This window comes from Symphalangus syndactylus, chromosome 2, assembly GCF_028878055.3.
Source record: "Symphalangus syndactylus isolate Jambi chromosome 2, NHGRI_mSymSyn1-v2.1_pri, whole genome shotgun sequence".
NCBI classification, from domain to species: Eukaryota; Metazoa; Chordata; class Mammalia; order Primates; family Hylobatidae; genus Symphalangus; species Symphalangus syndactylus.
The window spans coordinates 127,702,461-127,725,777 of NC_072424.2; the positions used below are offsets into that span (position 1 = coordinate 127,702,461).

The 23,317-nt window shown below is 51.1% G+C and overlaps 1 pseudogene; it reads left to right on the forward strand.

Moving 5' to 3' along the window:
* The first annotated feature begins 11,064 nt into the window (after positions 1 to 11,064).
* LOC129462396 (multimerin-2-like) lies at positions 11,065 to 13,843 on the forward strand (annotated as a pseudogene).
* Positions 13,844 to 23,317: the final 9,474 nt, after the last annotated feature.

Sequence of the window (23,317 nt, forward strand, 5' to 3'; positions counted from 1 at the left end):
AATGTTCATTAGGGATATTGGCCTGAAATTTTCTCTTTTTGTTGTGTCTCTGCCAGGTTTTTGTATCAGGATGATGCTGGCCTCATAAAATGAGTTAGGGAGGATTCCCTCTTTTTCTATTGTTTGGAATAGTTTCAGAACTCCTCTTCTTGAGGAGTATCTTTGTGATGTTCTCTGTATTTCCTGAGTTTGAATGTTGGCCTGCCTTGCTAGGTTGGGGAAGTTTTCCTGGATAATAACCTGAAGAGTGTTTTCCAACTTGGTTCCATTCTCACTGTCACTTTCAGGTACACCAATCAAATGTAGATTTGGTCTTTTCACATAGTGTCACATTTCTTGGAGGCTTTGTTCATTCCTTTTTATTCTTTTTTCTCTAATCTTGTCTTCTCTGTTTATTTCATTAAGTTGATCTTCAATCACTGATACCCTTTCTTCCGCTTGATTGATTTGGCTATTGATACTTGAGTATTCTTCACGAAGTTCTCATGCTGTTTTTTAGCTCCATCAGGTCATTTATGTTCCCCTCTACATTGGTTATTCTAATTAGCAATTCGACTAACCTTTTTTCAAGGTTCTTATCTTCCTAGCATTTGTTAGAACGTGCTCCTTTAGCTCGGAGTTGTTTGTTATCATTTACCTTCTGAAGGCTACTTCTGTCAGTTAGTGAAACTCACTTTCTGTCCAGTTTTGTTCCCTTGCTGGCGAGGAGTTGTGATCATTTGGAGGAGGAGAGGCGTTCTTGTTTTTGGAATTTTCAGCCTTTGCGCGCTGGTTTTTTCCTATCTTTGTGGATTTATCTACCTTTGGTCTTTAATGTTGGTGACCTTCAGATGGGGTCTTTGAGGGGACGTGCTAATCCTTTCTGTTTGTTTCTTTTCCTTCTTTTTTTTTTTTTTTCAGTGATAATAATTCAATCCTCTATTTGACAAAGAAGAGGGAGAAGGAAGAGGAAGAAAAAGAAAGTGGGATAAAGGATCAGAAAGGGAAGAAAATAGAAAAAATTAGAGTATGACTCCAGGGTAGACCTGTTTTGTTGTCACTGAGTTGGTTGGTTGGTTTGTCTGTTGTATTCTTCATGTTTCGCCAAGTTGGCCAGACTGGTCTTGAACTCCTAGCCCGAAGTGATCAACCCGCCTCGCCCCCCAGAGTGCCGGGACCACAGGCGTGAGCCACCACGTCCAGCCCCCACATTGCTTCTGGCCTCCGTGGTAGACCTCCCAGACGGAGCGGCCAGGCAGAGGAGCTCCTCACTTCTACCCAGACACAGGGCGGCCGGGCAGAGGAGCTCCTCACTTCCCAGACGGAGCGGCCAGGCAGAGACGCTCCTCACTTCTTCCCAGACGATAGGTGGCCGGGCAGAGGCGCTCCTCACTTCCCAGACGATGGGTGGCCGGGCAGAGGCGCTCCTCACTTCCCAGACGATGGGTGGCCGGGCAGAGGCGCTCCTCACCTCCCAGACGATGGGTGGCCGGGCAGAGGCACTCCTCACTTCCCAGATGGGGCAGCCGGGCAGAGGCGCTCCTCACCTCCCAGACGATGGGTGGCCGGGCAGAGGCGCTCCTCACTTCTTCCCGGACAGGGCGGCCGGGCAGAGGCGCTCCTCACTTCCCAGACGGGGCGGCCGGGCAGAGGCGCTCCCCACCTCCCAGACGGGGCGGCGGCCGGGCAGGGGCTGCAATCCTAGCACCCTGGTAGGCCAAGGCAGGCGGCTGGGGGGCGGAGGCTGCCGCGAGGCCAGACCACGCCACCGCACTCCAGCCTGGGCAACACCGAGCACTGGGTGAGCGAGACTCCGTCTGTAGTTCCAGTAGCTCGGGAGGCTGAGGCGGGCAGAGCACTCGGCGTGAGGAGCTGGCGACGAGCGTGGCCAAGATGGCGAACGCGTGCCTGCAGCGAAAGGAGAAAAGGCAGGCAGCGGTGGCGCGCGGCGGCAGACCCAGGCAGTCCGCGGCGCGGGCAGCCGCAAGCCGAGTAGATTGCAGCCTGGGCCAGAGAGGGAAAAGAAGAAAGAGAAAGAAAGAAAGGAAGGAAGGAAGGAAGGAAGGAAGGAAGGAAGGAAGGAAGGAAGGAAGGAAGGAAGGAAGGAACTGTTTCTTTTCCTTCTAACAGTCAGGCCCCTCTGCTGCCAGTCTGCTGGAGTTTGCTGGTGGTCCACTCCCGACCCTGTTTGCCTGGGTATCACCAGTGGAGGCTGCAGAGCAGTAAAGTTTGCTGCCTGTTCCTTCCTCTGGAAGCTTCGACCCAGTGGGGCACCTGCCAGATGCCGGCCAGAGCTCTCCTGTATGAGGTGTCTGTCGGCCCCTACTGGGAGGTGTCTCCCAGTCAGTATACGTGGGGGTCAGGGACCCACTTGAGGAGGCAGTCTGACCCTTAGCAGAGCTCGAATGCTGTGCTGGGAGGTCTGCTGCTCTCTTCAGAGCCATCAGGCGGGGACGTTTAAGTCTGCTGTAAGCCCCTGACTGGGGCTGCTGCCTTGTTTACCGACATGCCCTGACCAGAGAGGAGAAATCTGGCCGTCTGGCCATAGCAGCCTTGCTGAGCTGCAGTGGGCTCCACCCAGTTCCAATTTCCCAGCAGTTTTGTTTACACTGTGACCTTAAAACCATTTACTCAAGCCTCAGCAATGGCAGATGCCCTTCCAGATGAATTTTATAATAGACTCCAGCAGTCCTACTGGGGCCAAGACCTCAAGGAAAGCCAAGTCTATCACTGGGAAAAGTCTTGGGGCTCTAAGTTTCGAATTCCGAAAATTTGTCTTAGAACAACATTTTGTGTCATTTTCAAATTTCTCAAGCACAAGGTTTCCTCATAAAACTTAGTATCTGTAGCCCCCCTTCCCGCCTCACTTTTACAGCTGTCCCATTTCATCATAGACCCCGCTACCTTAGCCAGTTTAGGCTGCTACAACACAATAGACAAGGTGGCTGAAACACCAAGCATTTCTTTCTCACCATCCTGGAGGCTGGGAAGTCCAAGATCAAGGTGTCAGCACGTCGGGTATCTGGCGAGGGCCCTCTCCTCCTCACCAGATGGCTGTCTTCCTGTTGTATCCTCACACAGTGGAGAGCAGAGACTGACAGCAAGCTCTCCTGTCACTTCTTAATCCCACATGGCTCCACCTGCATGACTTATGACTTCCTAAATAGCATCACCTTGAGAATTAGGATTTCTGCATATGAATTTGGAAGGCAGGCAAACATGCAGCCTGTAACACCACCCATATCCATTCCACATCTAGGTTCCCTCTGTGTGCTGGGCAGTATGCCAGTTAATTCAAGTGCACATCAGACCCGGAGGGTGACATCCTGTGACTCAGATGCTGGGGCCTTTTTGATGCCTGGTAATAAGTGGGTCTGTACCACTGTCCTTTCTTAACTAGATGGAACAGACTTCAAAGAAAGTAACCACGGACTATGGGCAGGGCTCTCTCTCCAGAGCTGGGGGAATAAGGGGTTGTCTGCTCAGAGGTCAGTGGGTCAAGAGTTTGAAGGGGCCCAGGAATGCACATTTTTTACGTATCCCATACGTGGTTTTCTGGCTGCTAAGGTTAAAGAACCTCAATTTTGGGCCGGGTGCGGTGGCTCACGCCTGTAATCCCAGCACTTTGGGAGGCCGAGGCAGGCGGATCACGAGGTCAGGAGATCGAGACCATCCTGGCTAACATGGTGAAACACCGTCTCTACTAAAAATACAAAAATTAGCCGGGCGTGGTGGTGGGCGCCTGTAGTCCCAACTACTCAGGAGGCTGAGGCAGGAGAACGGCGTGAACCCGGGAGGCAGAGCTTGCAGTGAGCCGAGATCGCGCCACTGCACTCCAGCCTGGGTGACAGCGAGACTCCGTCTCAAAAAAAAAAAAAAAAGAACCTCAATTTTGAGGGTGCACTTCTTGGTCTGGAGAAGGGGTCTCAGATCTGTCCTGAGTGGAGCCTGTTCTGTACACATCCAGGCCCTGAGAGTACACGGAGAGGAACTCACTGCTACTGCCCTGCCAATGCTGCTGCTGTGGGGACACCAGCGGGGGTGGGCCAAGAACAGAGTGTGTGTGTGTGTGTGTGTGTGTGTGTATGGGTGCGTGTGTGTGTGCGTGCATGCATATGTGTGATATGACCACTGAGTAGCTCCTTAGCAGGGCCGATATTTTCTACAAGTCTGATGATTCACAGGAAGGAGCACACCAGGCCTGTACTTGGGTCCTGACATCTGGGATGCTGACCTAACACTGAAGAAAAAGAAAGAGCTGCAGACAGGCTGGGAAAAATATACAGAAAGGGGAAATGGGGCCCTTCCACCTTTGTTGCCCTCTGTGGTCCTGAATCTCAGCTTGGCCTGAGCCAACCTGAAGATGGGAAGGAATAGCCATATTCCAACTGCAAAATGTCAGCTTCAGGCAATGGTTTCAAAACCGAAGTAATGGTTACATATGAAGTAGATTTTTGTTTGTTTTGTTTTTTGAGACCAGGTCTTGCTATGTCACCCAGGTGGCGTGCAGTGGCATGAGCACGGCTCACTGCAGCCTTGAACTCCCAGGCTCAATCAGTCCTCCCACTTCAGCCTCCAGAATAGCTGGGACTACAGGCGTGAGCCACCACACCCAGCTAATTTTTAAATTTTTGGTGTAGAGACAGGGTCTCGTCACGTTGCCCAGGCTGATCTCGAACTCCTGGGCTCAAGCAATCTTCCCCCCGTCAGCCTCCCAAAGTGTTGGGGTTACAAGAGTGAGCCACCATGCCCGGCTGAAGTGGAATTCTAATTGAAGTAAGAAGCAGGTGATAAGGAAAGTGAAACCAATAATTTCATGTAGTCCCTGGAAGCCCGTTGCTATAAAGAACTTTCAGCCTGAAGTCCAAAGAGAGACAAAAATTTTAAAATGAATTGGACTGCATTTATCAATCCCTGAAAATGAGTCACAGCCTTTCTGTGGCAGTGTGCCCTGGGATTCTAACCATCCTCTCCCTGCCCCAGCTGCCTTGAGGTCCCGGCCAATGGTTTCAACACTCAGGCTGGGAATGCCAAGGCCTGGCAGAGCGAGGCTGTGGAAGCCTTGGCATAAGCGGAAGGGAGGATCTGAGGGAGAATGGGACAAGAGAAGTCGTAAAGAAGGAGTTAGGGCAGGAGAACAAGGAGAAATCCCTGTCCCCCAAATTGGAGAGAGGGGCGATTGGGACTCCAGACTGGAGGGAGGCACGGATCCCTCAGTGCTTGGTGTGGAGGCAGAGGACCCGCAGAGCCACCCCTGTCCTCCCTGCCTTATGCAGCGTCCCCACTGCCACACCCCCAGCGTCTCCCCCAACCCCACTTTTACTTCATTATCTGCCCCTGGTTCTCTCACCACTCGAGCCCCTGCTTTCCTCCTTCACTCCCAAACACGCACACGTTCCCTCTGCACTGGTGTTTGGAACACCAGCCATCCCCCACCCCTACCTTGTGCCAGCAGGAGATGTTTGTCTTTCTGCCGTCTCCAGGATGGAGAGACCTGAGGTGACTGCTTCCTCAGAGTCTCTGTGCAAACTCTCTGAGGAGCAGAAACCAGTTCAGTCTCCTTGGGCGTGGAGAGGCCGGCCTAGCAGAACACCCATCCACCATGCAAACCCGGTGGGGCCACCTGTCAACTGTCACGTATGAGTGATTCTAGGACAGGGTACCTCATCCGGAATTGGATCCAATTCAGTACTGGATTCACTATCAGTAAATGGACCAAGACCAGACTCAAGTCCCAGCCACGAAATTCTAGAAAGGATTTAATGTAATTTTAGCAGTTGTTGGAGACCAGCATGTAATGGCATACATATGTTTTCCTTAATATGTAGGTGGGGGCCCCCACCTTTTTTCAGGGTTTAGGCTTCTGCAGGTCCTGGCCTAGCTGTGACAGCGGCCCTATCTCGTTTCTGGTGGGTGCTGGCGCCCTCTATTGCTTGGTTTCTGTGCGAACACTGCACTACCGTCCTGCCCTCTTGAGGCCTGGAGCTCCTGCGCCCTGAGCTTGTGTTCCCACTGTGTGTCACTGAACCTCGCTGTTTCCTTCTTGCAACTCCATTCCCCTCTGCAGCTGGAAGACCAGCGCTTCTCCTGAGTCTTCCTTAAAAGACACCCTGCCCACTTCCTTACAAAGCCCCCACCAAAGTGACACCAGCTACTTGTGAATGTAGCCAACTTTACTGAAGATTTAGAGGTTATGTGGTAAGGCTGTGAAGAATTAAAAAAAAAAAAGTCACCTATTTGCTCGACCTCTTTCTTATCTCTTCTTTGGACTAGAAATATAATATCTGTGATTTGACCACACTGTCATCTAGTACTTGACCCTGGTTCTAGGCCACCATCCTCCTGGCCAGGGTGATTGCAGTCCTGCCCTACTTGGCTCTCCGTGCCTGTCCCCACCTCCCAGATGGCTACAGAGCAGCCAGAGTGATCCTTCAGAACCTCACCACTCACGCCCCTCCTCTGCTCCAAACCCTCCAAAAGTGCCCCTTTTCTCTCAGTAAAACCAAAGTCACTACAGAGGCCTAGAGAGCCCTGCACAGTCTGGGCAGCTGTCCTCTATGCCCCCTGACTCGCCCAGTTCCAACCTCCACCCTCGGCCTCCTTGCTGGTCTTCAGAGCCCTGCAGATGTCCCTGTGCCTTGGGACTTTGCATTGCCCTCCCCTCAGCAGGGACTGCCCTTCAGGCATCTGCCCGGCTCACTCCCACTCCTGCTCCCAGGTGGCACACCCTTCCACGCCTGGTTCTCCCTGCCCCTCCTATTTGGAATCCTTGTATTCATTTCTTTCTCTCTTTCTTTTTTAAAATTGTGGTATGATTCATGTAACACGATTTTTCATCTTAACCATTGTTAAATGTAAAGGCCTCTATTTCATAATGGGAGACCTCTGCCTGCCCGGGCCATCCTGGACCTTCTTCACCTGAACTTGTTCCCCTAAAGCAATGACCACTTTAAAACATACCTTAGTAAGCCGGGCACGGTGGCTCACACCTGTAATCCCAGCATTTTGGGAGGCCAGGGCGGCTGGATCACCTGAAGTTGAGAGTTTGAGACCTGCCTGGCCAACATGTTGAAACCCTGTCTCTACTAAAAAATATGAAAATTAGCCGGGTGTGGTGGCCAGCGCCTGTAATCCCACCTACTCGGGATACTGAGTCAGGAGAATCACTTGAAGCCAGGAGGCGGAGGTTGCAGTGAGCCGAGATCACGCCACTGCTTTGCAGCCTGGGCAACAGAATGAGACTCTATCCCAATAAACAAACGAAAAAACCTTATTAACTTTTAATTGTGGTTGCAACAAATTACTGCAAACTTAGTGCCTTAAAACAACATATATTCATTCTCTTACCATTCTGGAGCTCAGAAGTCTGAATAGTCTCACAGGGCTAACATCACTGTGCTGTCAGGGCTGTGTTCCTTTGGGAGGCTCTCGGGGAGAACCTGTCTCCTCCTCACCTTTTCCAGCTGCTCCAACTGCCCACATCCATGGCTCAGGGCCCCATTTCCTCATCTTCAAAAGCAGCTCCACCAGGCTGAGTCCCGGTTCACATGAGAACACTAACCCTCCCTGGCTGGTTCTCCCAGGGCAGCTGATTAGCCACCTCAGCTCCATCTGCAGCTTTCACCGCCCTTTCCTGGTACCCCAACACAGAGGTTCCAGGGACTGGATCTGCCATCCTGGGGGTTGGGGAGGGAATTCTTCTGCCCAACACACATACCATATAATTTACATATCTATCCATTTAAAATTTCTGTCTCTTACTAGAGTGCCATTTCTATGAAGACACAAACCTCATACAAGGCGCAGAAAACAACAGCTCCCCAGGGGTGAAGGGGCTCAGATGGGCCCCCTGGCCCAGGGAACAAGAAGAGGTGTCAGGGCAGCCTCCTTGGGTCTCCAGCCTTTACAGCCAGTGCCTCCCAGGCAGGTTCCAGCCACAGCAGCAGCAAAAGAGATGTGGTGGGCAGCATCAGGCATTGGCGAGATTCCTGACACAGTTCAGTCGAAAAGAAACTTCCTAAACTGAGCTCACCTCAAGGAAGCTGGAGATATATGCCACCTTACCCAATGGGTTCATGAAATACAAATACAAATCCTTTTCCAGGTTGTGCAGGTTACAACTGGCCCAGTTGTATGCCTGGTCCCCTGCCCTGTCCTGCTGTGACTTGCCAGGGTGGGGCGCTCATTGGCCTCCAGGCTCCACTCACAGTTTCCATCTCCAAGTCACCCCCGAGACTGCTTCTTCTTTTGCTGTTGTTTTCTCAGCCCAGCAGAAATTCTAATATTCACCAGGCTCGGCCCTGCTCAGGGCACCAGAGAAGGAGCCTCTGAGGAAAGTCTTGGTGCAAGGAGCAGCTCTCCCACCTGGATTTCCAGCATCTCTGTTTTCTGGGAACTCCTGAATTTCTTTGGCCATTGTCACAGGGTCTCTGCCACACAGTTCCCCCAGTGGCTGGCCCCTGACATCTGGCAAAGAGTTAGGAATGCAGGTGGTTTCTGGCAAATATGTAGGGCCTATGAGATAAGAAAGTGGGGGAAGCAAGATCACGTAGGTTCTCTGTGAGAGAAGCCCCAGGCCCAGCAGGACAGAACATCCCTGGCTGACAAGGGCCATCCTCCCCTGTCCTCATCTCTGCCTGGGCTCCAGCTCCATCCTGCCTGACAGAGGCCATGGAGCAGAGCACTGGGCTGCTGGTCAATGCTCTGGTCTTTGGATAGACCAGTCTCCGGGTGGGGTCACAGTGGGAGAGCAGTGGGCCTGGGAGGTGCAGGGTTAGTGCAGGGCAGGGCTGCCTTGAATCTGCAGGTGCGGGGCCACCAGGCTGGACCTATCTGTATTCTCAGCACAGGAGGTTGCAGTACTGCCTGCCCTCAACCTCCTTTTCCTATTTCTGCTGCTAGAGGGCACTGGGGACTGGGGTCAGGCTGGGGGTCTTGCCATCCCCTCCTGATCTCCTCCACTCCCTGTCCACAGCTCCTGATTTCCCTGCCTGGGCTGCCCCCACCAGAAGTCTCCAGGCCTAAAATCCGGTAGGAACAGGCAGCCTAGCCTGTCCCCAGGGGTTTCTTTAGCACTTGCAGGAGCCAATAAGGCTTCAGGTAGGAAGGCGTGAGTCACCCACAAACGCCTAACAGGTGTTTCTGGAAATGTGTCCTGTGGCAGCCAAAGAGGCTGAACTCCTCAGTGTGTTTCCAAACAGAGCCAAGCACAGAGTTCATGGGTTGGAGGAGCCAGATCAGCTGCTCATTAGTGTGCACTTGACAAGCCTTTGTACTGCAGGGGAGGAAAAATGATTTTCATGAAAAAAACAAACAGGAGTTTATCATCTATCTATCTATCTATCTATCTATCTATCTATCTATCTGTCATCTATCTATCATCTATCTATCTATATCTATCTATTTATCTATCTATCATCTCTTGTATATACACAGGAAACACCTGGAGAAAACAAGTAATCCTTAAAGTGCTGGCTTAGAACTCCAGCATCTTCAACAGAAAACAATAAATGTCTAGAGAAGTGGTAGATCATGGGAAGGCCAATCTATGGCATCAGAGAAGCTTGTGGTGCCTCTGCTGTTGTCCCTAGGCCTGACAAGAGTCTGAAATTGTCTTTGGCGATCAACCTTTTTCCTGTCTGGTAGAGAGGGGAGGATACAATCAAAAGTGGCTTAATAATAACTGGAAAATAAATGGAAAAGAAAGATGTTCATTTCATCCAGGTTCTTGAATTCATTGACATACAGTTGTACATAGTATCCCCTTATAATCCTTTTTGTTGGTGTAAAGTTGATAGTGATGTTTCTTCTTTCATTCCTGGTATTAGTCATTTGAGTTTTATCCCTCCACCATTTACCTGGTCATTCTAGGTTAAGGTTTGACAATTTGGTTGATCTTTTCAAAGAACCAACTTTTGGTTTTATTGAGTTCGCCAATGTTTTTCTATTCTTTATTTCATTTATTTACACTCCAATTTTTATTTCCTTCTGTTTCCTTATTTGGGGCTTAGGTCACTTTGCTCTTTGAGTTTCTTAAAGTGAAATGTCAAGTTATTAGTTTGAGATAATCCTTTCTTTATCCCATTCTTTCTCAGTATATTGGCATTTACAGCAGTAAGTTTTCCTTTAAGTGCTGCTTTATCTGCTTCTTATAAGTCATAATATGCTGTGTATTTGTTTCCATTCATCTCAAAGTATTTTCTATTTTTCCCTGTGAGTTTCCCTTTCATCGATTGGTTCTCAGAGTGTTTATAAAATTGTTCGTCTTAAAGATGATTTTGCCTGATATTATTAATAGCAATTTCAGTTGTCTTTGTTTACTATGGATGTGTTTTTTCCATATGTTTACTTTTCAACTACTTGTATCTTTAGATCTACATAGTATCTTTAGATCATTTTTAAAATGCATTCTGAGAATCTTTGTTTTTTCTTTTGAATGTTTATCACTTTGACATGTAAGGGAATTACTGCTAAGGTGGAACAGAATTAACGTCTGCCACCTTTTTCTTAGTTTTCCGTATGCACTATGTCGTTTTGCTCATCTTTTCCACCACTATTGCTTTCTTTTGTGTTAAACAGATACTTTCTACTGCATCATTTTACTTCTTTTATTGTCTCTTTTTCCTTTTTTTATTTAAAAAAGTTATTTTCTTAGTCATTTCAGGGGATTCCAATTAATATCTTAATTTACCACAACCTAGATCATATTTAAAGACTTAATTTTAACAGGATGCAAAATCTCTGCTCCAATATTGCTCTGCTTCTTCCTCCATATTTGTGGTATGAAAATGATATATACATAAATTATATGGCATGTGTGTTGTAAAGAATAATCACCTGCCACCCCCACCCCCTCCTGCCAACCACAGAGGACGCCGGTGTGAACCCCTGGAACTCTCCACTGGGTTACACGGAAAGGGGAGTGAAGGCTGCAGATGGAGTTGAGATTGCTTATTATCTGCCCTGCAAATGGGGTGATTTTCTGGATTTCCCTGGGGGGTCCAATATAGTCACAGCATCTTTATAGAGGAAGAGGCAGACGGAAGAGGGAGAACCAGATGGGGGGCACAGTGAGGACTTAGTCTGATGGAGCTGCCTTTGAAGATGGGGAAATGGGCCCTGAGCCATGGATGTGGGCAGTTGGAGAAGCTGGAAGAGGCAAGGAGGAGACAGGTTCTTCCCGAGAGCCTCCTGAAATAACACAGCCCTGACAGCAGAGGGATGTTAGCCCACTGAGACCCATTCCAACTTCAGATCTCTAGAATGGTAAGAGAACAAATTTGTGTTATTTTAAGCCACTAAATTTGTAATTTCTTACAATAGCAACCAAAAGCTAACGCTATCTGTTTTAAAGTGGTCATTGCTTTAGGAGGAAAAAGTTCAGGTTAAGAAGGTTCAGGATCGCCTGAGCAGGCACAGATACTGCCATTTTAAATAGATGCCTTTACATTTGAAAACGGTTGAGATGGCTCCCGGCTGTGGCAGGGCAGCAGGCTGGGGCCATGGCAGGCCAAGTGCAGGCCCAAATCAGACTGCAGGAGCTCCACATTCACTCTGGGCAGGCACCTGCCTTTCAGTAGCTCACTGAGAGATGAGGGCACCCAGCAGGGGTCCCCAAGGGAAGGCACAAAGAGGGAGCCAGCCTGGGATTAAGGGGCTGTGAAAACAATGCTTTTCCAGAAGTCCTAGCTGGTTACCTTCACAGCTGCTTGCAAAACAGAGAAATTCTACATCCACTCACAGCAGCCATGTCCACAGGGCTCCCGACTGCCAGAAAGTTAAAGTCATGACACCTGGCTGTGGAGATCAATGAGGCTGAAGTGCGACAGGAGCAGCAGGAATCCCTCCTGAGAGATCTCCAGGATGACATTCCCCCGGGTGACAGCCTACCAGGCCCGTGGAAAGCCCTGGCTAGTAACCTCACAGCTGCAGTGTGGCAAATCAAACAGAGCTGGAGTTGTCTGGTAGATCCTTGGAGCAGGTGCTGCTGCCCCACATGGATGCCTTCCCGCAAGTGCATTTCGGCCCCATCTGAAAGAGCTTAAAGGAAAGCCTGCATGGCTTTTCCCAGGACATAACAAATCTGTTTCTTGATGTGGAGGCCAACCACCAGGCCATCACGATGGTCCAGGATAGTGCTGTGGCCAGGGCTGACTGCCAGGAGCTTGGTGGTAAATTTGAAGCCAAGATCCAGGAAAATGCTCAGAGAGTGGGCTAGCTGCGAAAGGATGTGGAGGACTGATGGCATGCTCGGCGCTCTGCCCTGTACACTCCCTCTCTGAGGTCCAGGCCAATGTGGACACCAAATTGAAGAGGCCAAACCCAGGAGGCCCCAAGGACTAATGGCAGCTGCGTGGTGGTGACGGCAGGGGCTGGGGCAAGGCCTGAACTGGAGAGCCTGAAGGCCAGGCTGGGCCAACTGCAGAGGAACCTCTGGGTGCTGCACGTGGCCTCGGCCTACAGGGAAGAGGAATTGCAAAACACCCCTCAGGGATATGAGGGCTACCCTGACCCGGCACATGGATGAGATGAAGGAGCTGTGCTCCGAATTGGACGAGACCTTCCATCAGATCAGCAAAATGGAGCCAGAGATGGAGGTGAACCACAGGGTGCTCCGTGAGCTGTGTGTGGTCCTGATGAAGCCTCTAATTATGGAGGCGAACAAGGTGGAGGTGGAGTAGCCGCTCCTGGAGCTCAGCCTCACCCTGCAGCACCTGTGGGGCGACCACACCGACCTCATCAAGTACGTCAAGGAGGCAGCTGCCACAAGCTCTACTTTCACTTGGAGGCCATCTGGGAGTGCCACAGGGACACCACGCACCCTGAAGGAGACCCAGGGGAGCCTGGATGGCGGCGCAGCTGCACAGCTCCTAGGCTGCCCTGATGGAGGCCTGCTGGCCTCCCTCTCTGGGGAGGAGGTGATGGAGGAGAGGTCAGAGGAGGCGCACGGCCAGCTTCCCCTGCCTGTGAGCAGATCTGCCTGGCCCTGAAGGAGGAGGTGCTCGGTTTGGACTCGCTGGCTACCAGGGTGGCGGCCCTGGAGCAGGCCACGAATGGGCCGTGGCATAGAGCCCCCATGGCCGGCAGGGCACCTGGAGCTGGCGACCACTTGGGCCCAGAAGAAGCGGTGTGAAGCCCTGGCCGGGCTGGCTCAGGAGCTCCAGCTCCTGAGATCTGACTTCAGCGGCTCCGGTGGTGCTGCAAGGCTGCCCAGCCACCTCTCTCACCTGCCTCGGGGCCTCCATGGTCCGCCTCCAAGTGCAGCTTGGACAGCACCAGCGGCTCCTCCTTGGAAACTTCCAAGGGCTGGTGACAGCAGTGTCAGCCTAAATCTGGGGAAGCTGGAAGCCATGCCCAGAAGGAAAGGGAAGCAGAAGCAGAAAGGCCCGGAAGTTCCCCGGAAGAGGGACAGGAAAGAAGCTGAGCCTTTGGCAGACACACATATCAAAGGGCCAGTGCCAGATGCCTTGAACACTGAGCTCTGGCAGGCAGGCTCCCCTGTGGCCTTCTATGCCAGTTTTTCAGAAAGGATGGCTGCCCTGCAGACACTGAAATTCAACACTAGCTACATCGACACTGACAGCAGCAACTTCCCTGAACATGGCTACTACCAAGCCGGCATTTGGTGTCTCATTTGCAGTGAGCACTGAATTTGGCCCAGGGCCAGGAACCAGGCACCTGGTGTTTGGAGGGCTCCATCAGCGACCCTGATCTGTACCACCGGGCGGGAAGCACAGCAGCCACCTTTGCTATGGCTGAGCTGCAAAAGGGTGAGAGAGTGTGGTTGGAGTTAACCCAAGCATTGGTAACAAACAGAAACCAGCGAGGCACTGCATTCGGGGGCTTCCTGATGTTCAAGACATGAACCCTGGGCCCAGCTCTGATTGGACATCATGGACTTGCCCAGCTCTCCTTGCTCTAGGGCTCTGGCCAAGGATGGTCTGCAGATCATCTTGTTGGTCTATCTCTTCCCTGGAAAGCTTCAGCGAGAGAGTGTGGTGTACGTGGTCTCTGTCTAGCACACTGGGTTTGGCTATTTCTCAATGACAAGGAGGACTGGACTGCTTCTCTGGGTGGGACCTGGTTCTGAGCTTGGTATGTCTTCTCAGACAGCATGGACTGGACTCCAGCCCTTTGCCATACTGTGTATTCTACAGCTGCTTTGGTGGCGTGCTCCTCCTATGGATGGAAGCTTCTCTACAGCACTTTTTTTTTTTTTTTTTTTGAGACGGAGTCTCGCTCTGTCACTCAGGCTGGAGTGCAGTGGCGCAGTCTCAGCTCACTGCAAGCTCCGCCTCCCAGGTTCACGCCATTCTCCTGCCTCAGCCTCCCAAGTAGCTGGGACTACAGGTGCCCACCACCACGCCTGGCTAATTTTTTGTATTTTTAGTAGAGATGGGGTTTCACCATGTTAGCCAGGATGGTCTCGATCTCCTGACCTTGTGATCTGCCCACTCAGCCTCCCAAAGTGCTGGGATTACAGGCGTGAGCCACTGCGCCCAGCCTCTCTACAGTACTTTAACCCTTTCTCCTGCTTCCTATTCTCTTCTCCCTAATTGTTGGCTACAAAGTCATCTTTCCCAGAAGGAGTCTTTAAGATGGAGGTGACATTTGGACAGTATTGGAAAGCAGTCTCCAGCCACTAGAGGACTGTGGAATAAAGCCAACCCGTTTGGTCTCTATCAGCCAGAAATGGAGAAGAAAACCTGGTTGAGTCAACAAGAGAAAGAAAATTAGCATCTTTCATTTCAGTTGTTCCTTGTATTTATCTGTAATTTTGATTTCATATCTTTCTCTCCTTGCCATACACAGAGCAAAGGCCCAAACATGCCAAATGTGAACCAAAATGTGTATGGCCTTCACCATTTTTACTTCCTCCAGTATCTTTGGGCCATCTGAATTCTTGTTAGCATCTCTAACCAGGAGGCAGCTGAGGAAGGAGTGAAGGAGGACTGTAAAAATACCTCTCAATAATGACCAACCTTGGGGTAAAGTGATGCCCATAGATAGAGAGATAGATAAATAGATATAGATATATATGTGGTTAAGATGGAACATTTTGTGTTACATCAATTATATCAAAATTTAAAAATTAAAGAAAATAATAATAAAAGGATTCCAAAGTGGGAGGGTGGTGGCAGCAGGTGTGGAAGGGTGTGTCACTTAGGAACAGGTGTGGAAGTGAGCTGGGTAGACTTCTGAGGAGAGAACAGTCCAGGCCCAGGGGAGGGTGATGCAAAGGCCCTGAGGCAGGGGAACAGGCCCTGAGAACCAGCAAGGATGCCAGGGATAGGAGATGAACGAGCAAGGACAGAGTCAAGGACAGCTGTGCAGGGCTCCCTAGGCCTCTGTGGTGGCTTTGGTTTTACTGAGAGGAAAGGGGTGCCTTTGGGGGGTGGTATGGTTTGGCTGTGTCCCCACTCAAATCTCATCTTCATTTGTAGCTCCCAATATTCTCACATGTTGTGGGAGGGACCCAGTGAGAGATAATTGAATCATGGGGGCAGTTTCCCCCATACTGTTCTCATGGTAGTGAATAAGTCTCATGAGATCTGATGGTTTTATAAGGGGAAACCCCTTTCACTTGATTTTCATTCTGTCTTGCCTGCTGCCATGTGGGATGTGCCTTTTGCCTTCCATGATGATTGTGAAGCCTCTCCAGCCATGTGGAACAGTGAGTCCATTAAACCTCTTTTTCTTTATAAATTATCCAGTCTCAGGTATTTCTTTATCAGCAGCATGAAAACTAATTAATACAGTAAATTGGTACTGGGAGCGGGGCAGTGCTGTAAAGATCCCCGAAAGTGTGGAAACGACTTTGGAACTGGGTAACAGGCAGAAGTTGGAACAGTTTGGAGGGCTCAGAAAAGACAGGACAATGTGGGAAAGTTCGAAACTCCCTCAAGACTTGTCTAATGGCTTTTATCAAAATGCTGATGATGATATGGACAATGAAGTCCAGGCTGAGGTGGTCTCAAATGGAGATGAGTAACTTGTTGGGAATTGGATAAAGGTGATTCTTGCTATGTTTTGGCAAAGAGACTAGTGGCAGTTTGCCCCTGCCCTAGCGATTTGTGGAACTTTGAACTTGAGGGAGATGATTTAGGGTATCTGGCAGAAGAAATTTCTAAGCAGCAAAGCATTCAAGAGGTGACTTGTGTGCTGTTAAAGGCATTTAGTTTCAAAAGGAAAATGCGCATAAAAGTTCCAAAAATCTGATGGTGGGATAGAAAAGAAAAATCCATTTTCTGGGGAGAAATTCAAGCTGGCTGCATAAATTTGCATAAGTAACAAGGATCCAAATGTTAATTGCCAAAACAATAGGGAAAATGTCTCCAGGGCATGTCAGAGACATTTGTAACAGCCCCTCCCATCACAGGCCCAGAGGCCTACGAGGAAAAAATGGCCTGGCTCACGAAAACACAAAATGATTTCCTGGGCCAGGCCCAGGGTCCCCCTGCTGTGTGCAGCCTAGGAACTTTGTACCCTATGTCCCAGCTGCTCTACCCATTGCTAAAAAGGGCCAAGGTATGGCTTGGGTTGTTGCTTCAGAAGGTGCAAGCCCCAAGCCTTGACAGCTTCCATGTGGTGTTGAGCCTACAGGTGCTCAGAAGTCAAGAACTGAGGTTTGGGAACCTCTTCCTAGATTTCAGAGGATGAATAGAAAGGCCTGGATGTCCAGGCAGAAGTTTGCCACAGGAGTGACACCCTCATGAAGAACCTCTGCCAGGGCAGTGTGGAAGGGAAATATGGGGTTGGAGCCCCCACACAAAGTCCCCACTGGGACACTGCCTAGTGGAGCTGTGAGAAGAGGGTCACTGTCCTTCAGATTCTGGAATGGTAGATCCACTGACAGCTTGCACTGTGTGCCTGGAAAAGCCACAGACACTCAATGTCAGTCCTTGAAAGCAGCCAGGAGAGGGGCTGAAACTTGCAAAGCCATAGGGGCAGAGCTGCCCAAGACCATGGGAGCTCACCTCTTGCATCAGCATGACCTGGATGTGGGACATGGAGTCAAAAGAGCTAGATCATTTTGGAACTTTAGGATTTGACTGCCCCACTGGATTTTGGACTTGCATGGGGCCTGTAGCCCCCTTGTTCGGCCAATTTCTCCCATTTGCAACAGCTGTAATTACCCAACATCTGTACCTCCATTGTATCTAGGAAGTAACTAACTTGCTTTTGACTTTACAGGCTCATAGGCAGAAGGGACTTGCCTTGTCTCAGATGAGACTTTGGACTATGGAATTTTGAGTTAATGCTAAAATGAGTTAAGACTTTGGGGGACTGTTGGGAGGCAGGATTGGTTTTGAAATGTGAGGACATGAGATTTGTGAGGTTCCAAGGGCAGAATGATATTTTGGCTCTGTGTCCCTGCCCACTCTGATCTGGAAGGGGTAAGGAGGTGAAAGCATTGATAACCCAAAGTGACAGCCTCTTTTCTAGACATGATCCTGCCTAAATTTCTCATGCCTCACAAAAGAGGGCCCTGAACTCCCTGCTTCTCCAGAGCTCCATGCAGTCCTTGAAGCACTCTCTGGCTGTCTCTGCAAGTGGCTAAACAGCTCCTCCTGGTCTCTGTGGGGCTGCAGAGGTTCCAGGTCCCCATGGCTCAGGGTCTGTCATGCTCACCAGGTCCCACCAAGGGTGCCCCCCACCGTGGGTGGTGGAGGAGACCAGGTGTAGCTGCTCTTGCCTCTACCCCTCTCCTGACCCGCCAATCTTAATAGGAGGAAGCAGTAGGGATGAGTGGAGCCATGGAGGTTGTTCCCTCCTCCTAGGACCACTTTTCTTTTCCTCTTTCTTGGTCTGTTTCTGGAAATCCATCAAAACTACCTCCAATGCCAGCCCCGAGACCCTCCCCTCCCCTGCCCTGGGGCATCACCTCCTCTTCTGCCACAGCAGGATGGTGGGGTGTGCTGTCACCTTGCTTCCCTCAGCAGCTGTGTGAGCTCCCTGAGGACAGGGGACACCCCCTCTCCCTACCCCAAAACCTGTCCCAGGGGCTGCCCCATAGCGAGGGGGAGGGGACAAAACCTCTGCCTTCCAGAATGACCTGGCTTGGCAGGAGCTGAGGAGGCGTCTCCTCAGATTTGGGGCCTGGACAAGGGCTGTCACTCTTGTGTTTCCCTTTTGGCACTACCCACTGTGGCCCCAGGCACAGCTCAACCTAAAGCCATGGCCACCACCCTCAGTTCCTGAAGCCTCCTCGTCATCCTCCTCTGCTTCATTCTACTTGGCATCGGAGGAGAGTTCCACTGTAGAGGGAGGGGAAACTGGTACAGGCTTCCTGAGGGACAGGGTGACAGGGCTCACCAAGAGTCAAAAATATCCAAGTCTGAATGAAGAATATGTATTCATATGCGTTTGAAATGGCGGCAAAGACTCCCTGGAAATATGAGAAGAATCCAATCAAGTTTTGTCCCAGGCTGTGGCCAATGAGAGTGGATGCAGGCAGGGGCAGGAGAGCCTTTCACACATAATTTTCATGGTTTCGATCCTGAAACAAGTGAGAATATGGAGGTGAAGGAGTAAGGAAGAGGGACTGGAGCCCCGGGGATGGTCACCGAGTATACTCGCCAGATCTGTTGTGGGCCATGAGGGTCTGGAAATCAGGAACCTGGGCGGGGGTGCACGGGGCTGCTGCAGTGACGAGGCACTGGTTCTAGATATTTACCCAGCTGTGTTGTCATAAGGATGATATTACAGGTGATTGCTGATTTCAACCACAGATGACTTTTGGGGAAAGTTGGCTCCTGAGGGTTTCAGTTTCCACCCAGCCGCGTGCTCTCTGGGTTCTGTGCGCTCCTCCCAGGGCGCCCGCTGCACCCCAGCTCCGGACCCGTGTCCTACCCAGTGGAGACCGACGAGTGGGTGCCCTGCCGCCCACTGCAAGAGTTCTTTATATATTCAGGATACCAGTCCCTTACCAGATACAGATTTTCAAATATTTTCTCTCATTCTGCAAGTTTTTTTCTTTCTTTCTAAATGGAATCCTTTTTGAAGCACAAAAGTTTTATATTTGCATGAAATGAAATTAAACTACCTTTTATTTTGCCATCTGTGCTATTGGCATACAGTACTTAAGAAGCCTTTGCCAAATCCAGGGTCACAAAAATTTATTGCTCTATTTTCTTGAGACTTTCATAGTTTCATGTCTTACGTGGGCATCTGCCATTCATCTAGAGCTAGTTTTTGTGTGTGCTGTAAGGAAGGGGCCCGCCTCATTCTTCTGCATGTGGCATCCAGTTGTCCCAGCACCATTCACTGTAGTGTAGGATGCCACTCCCCCACCTCCTGTCCCTCCTCCTGCACTTGGGGTCAGAAGTGCGTCCTGCTGAACGGTTCTCCCAGGGTTTCCACCAATGAAATCCCCTCATGTGAATCCGCATTGGGCAGATCCCAGCTGGCAGATCCCAGCAAGACATATATTTTTAAGATAATTTTTAAAGCTGTTTAATTTTGGTAAAAAAGAGAACATAAAATTTTCTATCTTAACCAATTGTTTAGTGTACAATATGTTATTTGAAGCCTCTGAAAACCTGGTGCTTCTGTAATAAAATCTAGCCCCAGGCCAGGCGCAGTGGTTTACCTCTGTAATCTCAGCGCTTTGAGAGTCCGTGTCGGGCTGATCACTTGAGCCCAGGAGTCCAAAGCCAGCCTGGGCAACATGGTGAAACCCCGTCTCCACTAAAATACAAAACTTAACCGGGCTTGGTGGCGCGCACCAGTGGTCCCAGCTACTTGGGAGACTGAAGCAGGAGAATCGTTCGAATTCGCGAGGCAGAGGTTGCAGTGAACCCAGATCGCGCCGCTGCACTCCAGCCTGGGCGGCAGAGCGAGACTGTCACGAAGAAAAAAAAGAAAAGAAAGAAAAACCAACCAACCAAACAAACCAACCTAGCCCAGGCTATAACCACGTCCACTCGGGATTTGGGATGCGGCCGCGGGGATGGGACTGGGCTTGGGTCTGCGCGCAGGACGGGGAGGGGGGCACTCTGCAACGCAGGGAGAGGAAAGGCGGGTGTCGCAGGTCCGGGGGAGGACAGGGAGTCCCTGTCGCGACTGAACACTTCTGTGCATTTTCTTCACCTTTCTGTGCATCGGTATCCACATTGGATTAACACAAAATGGAAAAATTGCGGTGATGATTACATGAGGGGGTCATGGAAAGAAGCCTTTGGCAGGACTGGTCCCGGGCAGGCAGCCAGCAAAGTCTGACTGGCTGACGCAGGGGGAAGTGCGCAAGCGCTGCAGTAGAAAGTGGGGTAGACGGCCGGGCGCGGTGGCTCACGCCTGTAATCCTAGCACTTTGGGAGTCCGAGGCGGGCGGATCACGAGGTCAGGAGATCGAGACCATCTTGGCTAACACGGTGAAACCCCGTCTCTACTAAAAATACAAAAAAAAATTACCCGGGCGAGGTGTCGGGCGCCTGTAGAGAGGCTGAGGCAGGAGAATAGCGTGAACCCTGGGGGGCGGAGCCTGCAGTGAGCCGAGATCCTGCCACTGCACTCCAGCCTGGGCGACAGCGAGACTCCGTCTCAAAAAAAAAAAAAAGAAAGTGGGGTAGACTTGGTTGAGCAACTTGGCTGAGAGACACCTGATTGGCTAGAGGCGCGGCAAAGGGGGCGTGTTTCCTCCGAGGGGCGGGGCAGAAGGCGTGCTAGACTTTGTGGCGTTTAGGGCTGCGTTCAGACAGCCTGCGAGCCGCCAGGTGATCCACGGGCTGGGCTCCACTTCTGCTGTCCCCTGCGATCCAGCTCCCCAATGGCAGCGGCCGCCAGCCCCGCGTTCCTTCTACGCCTCCCGCTTCTGCTCCTGCTGTCCGGCTGGTGCTGGACAGGGCTGGCCAGTGAGTTCAGGGATGGAGCCTAAGCGGGGCGGAGGCCAACCGTGGGGGGCTGTGGACTGCGGGCTTCAGAGGAGGGGAGGCTTCTGGAAGGACCCGTGCGATCTCCCCGGACTGCGCCCCCGCTCAGTTTCCCTCCCCGTCTCCTTCCCGCCGGATCCGCTCCCGGAGACTACTTACCCTCCGAGGGGAGGAGCTGGTCAGAGAGGAGGCTGGAAAGGAACACCTGGAGAGCGGAGGGGCCAGAGGGCTGCAGAGGGCGACGTGGAGCGGGGATCCCTAGTGCAGCCCGGCAGTCCCACCCGCCCTCGGGAAGGAGAAACCAGAGCCCCCCGAACCCGAGCTGGGGTCAGGACAGGGGTGAAGTGGGGTTCCACAGGGACACAATCACAGAAACTCCCACCAGCCACCAGCCTGCTCTGTTCCCACCCGCTCTCCACCACACAAACCCTCCAGTACCCCCAGGGCTGCGTGCCCTTTAATTTTTCCCTGCACTTTCCTGTAGACACTCATCTGCACCCAGGGGCTCAGAAGACACCCCCGACCCCGGAGGCCCGGGAGCATCGGCGGGCAGCGTGGCACCCACTCCGCGGTCTCCACTGGGCAGGACCCGGGTCCGGAGCTCGGGCGGAGCGGGCGTCCTGGGAGGAGCGCGCAGAACCCGGAGAGGCGCAGCAGGGTCGAAACTGAAACCACAGTGCAAACTGTCTCCGAAAGTCATCTGTGGTTGAAATCAGAAATTACCTATAATATCCCCCTTGTGACAACACCGTTGGGTAAATATCTAGAACCAGTGCCTCGTCACTGCAGCAGACCCGCACGCTGCTGCCCGGGTTCCACTCCCCGGACCCTAGTGGCCCCCAACAGATCAGGCAAGCCCACCGTGAGACCGTCCCTGGGACTCTCGGCCCCACTCTTCCTTACTACTTCGTCTCCACATTTTCACCTGTTTCAGAATCAAAACCGTGAAAAGTCATGTGTGAAAGGCTCCCCCACCCCTGCCTGCGTCCACTCTCATTGGCCACACGCCAGGGAGGAAAGTTTATTTGATTCTTCTCATCTTTCCAGGGAGTCTATGCCATTTCAAAAAATATAAATACGTATTCTTCATTCAGACTTGGGTATTTTTGACTCTTGATGAACCCTGTCACCCTGTCCTGCAGGAAGCCTGTACCAGTTTCCCCTCCCTCTACAGTGGATGTTTCACCATCCTCTGCCCAAGCTGGGTCTTCAATCACAGACAAGAGTGTCGCCAGCATTGCCATCCGTGACATGAGACGCTTTAAAGGTGCATTACTTTGCACAGCAATTCTGTGTCTGGAAATCTATTCTACACAATGAAATTGTGATTCATGCAAGCACAGTTTCTGCAGCATTTCGTTTCTCTAAAAGTCACTGGAGACCGTCTGGATCTTCAGACACAGACACTGGTTACTTTTGTTGTGATGCAGTCATTCTATGTAATGTGCAAAGATAAAAAGGAAAAAATCTGTATGTGCGGGTATTGGAAGATCTTCAAAGTGTGTTATTTGGAGATAGAATCTGCATTCAGCAGAGTGCCTATGGGCTTATATTTGTTTTAAAAGCCAGAATTGATACATAAACACATATCTACTGTTAGTAAAGAAAACAGTATTTCCATAACTTATTGCTAGTCTGTTTATCCATTTTAGGAAAAATCAATATACTTGAAAAGCCATGGTGGCAGCAATTGGTCATCACCGGCCAAGATTCTACACTGCCCTACAGATGATCCCAACTGAGGTTGCCAGAGGAACAGGATGTGGAATGCAGTCACGTTTCAGAGAGGAACCTAAAGTCTGACTGGTCCAGGAGTCTTGCCCTGACCTCTGTCTCTTCACCCAACTCCCACCTGGTCAGGCAGTGACCCTGGAGGGGCTGGGATGATGTTGGGAGGGCAGTAAAATGGGGAGCCAATGGTGGGAGCATGGTGAACATGGAGAGCTCAGACCCCACACCATCTGGGGAGGAGCTCATGTGATGCTGGGAGCACTGGGAAGGCAGGGAGCTTGGACACGGCGCTCACTGCTCCTCCCATCTGGGACAGGATTGGGGTGGGTGATGAGAAAACTTTCCCAAGTAGCACAGTTCCCAATCCTGGCAGAATGACTCGCCTCAATTGCATTCACAGCCGAGACCCACTCAGCCCCTGGACCAGTCTAACACAGGGCATGGTAAATTCAGGAGTGTGAATACTACTGAGGCATCTGCCAGGGCATAGGAAACAGTAACAAGAGGACCGCTCAGCTAGTGGTTCAGACTACCTTGCCCCACACTCTCCAATATTGAGTGGGGAGGAAGTCTTGAGCCCAGGAGGTTGAGGATTCAGTGAATTATGATCGTGCCACTGCACTCCAGACTGATGACAGAGTAAGAGTCTGTCACACACATGCTCACACACACAAATTAAATTGTGTGAGCAGTTGTCACACAGGGAGCTCTGGATGCGCTCACTGTGGACCCAGGTC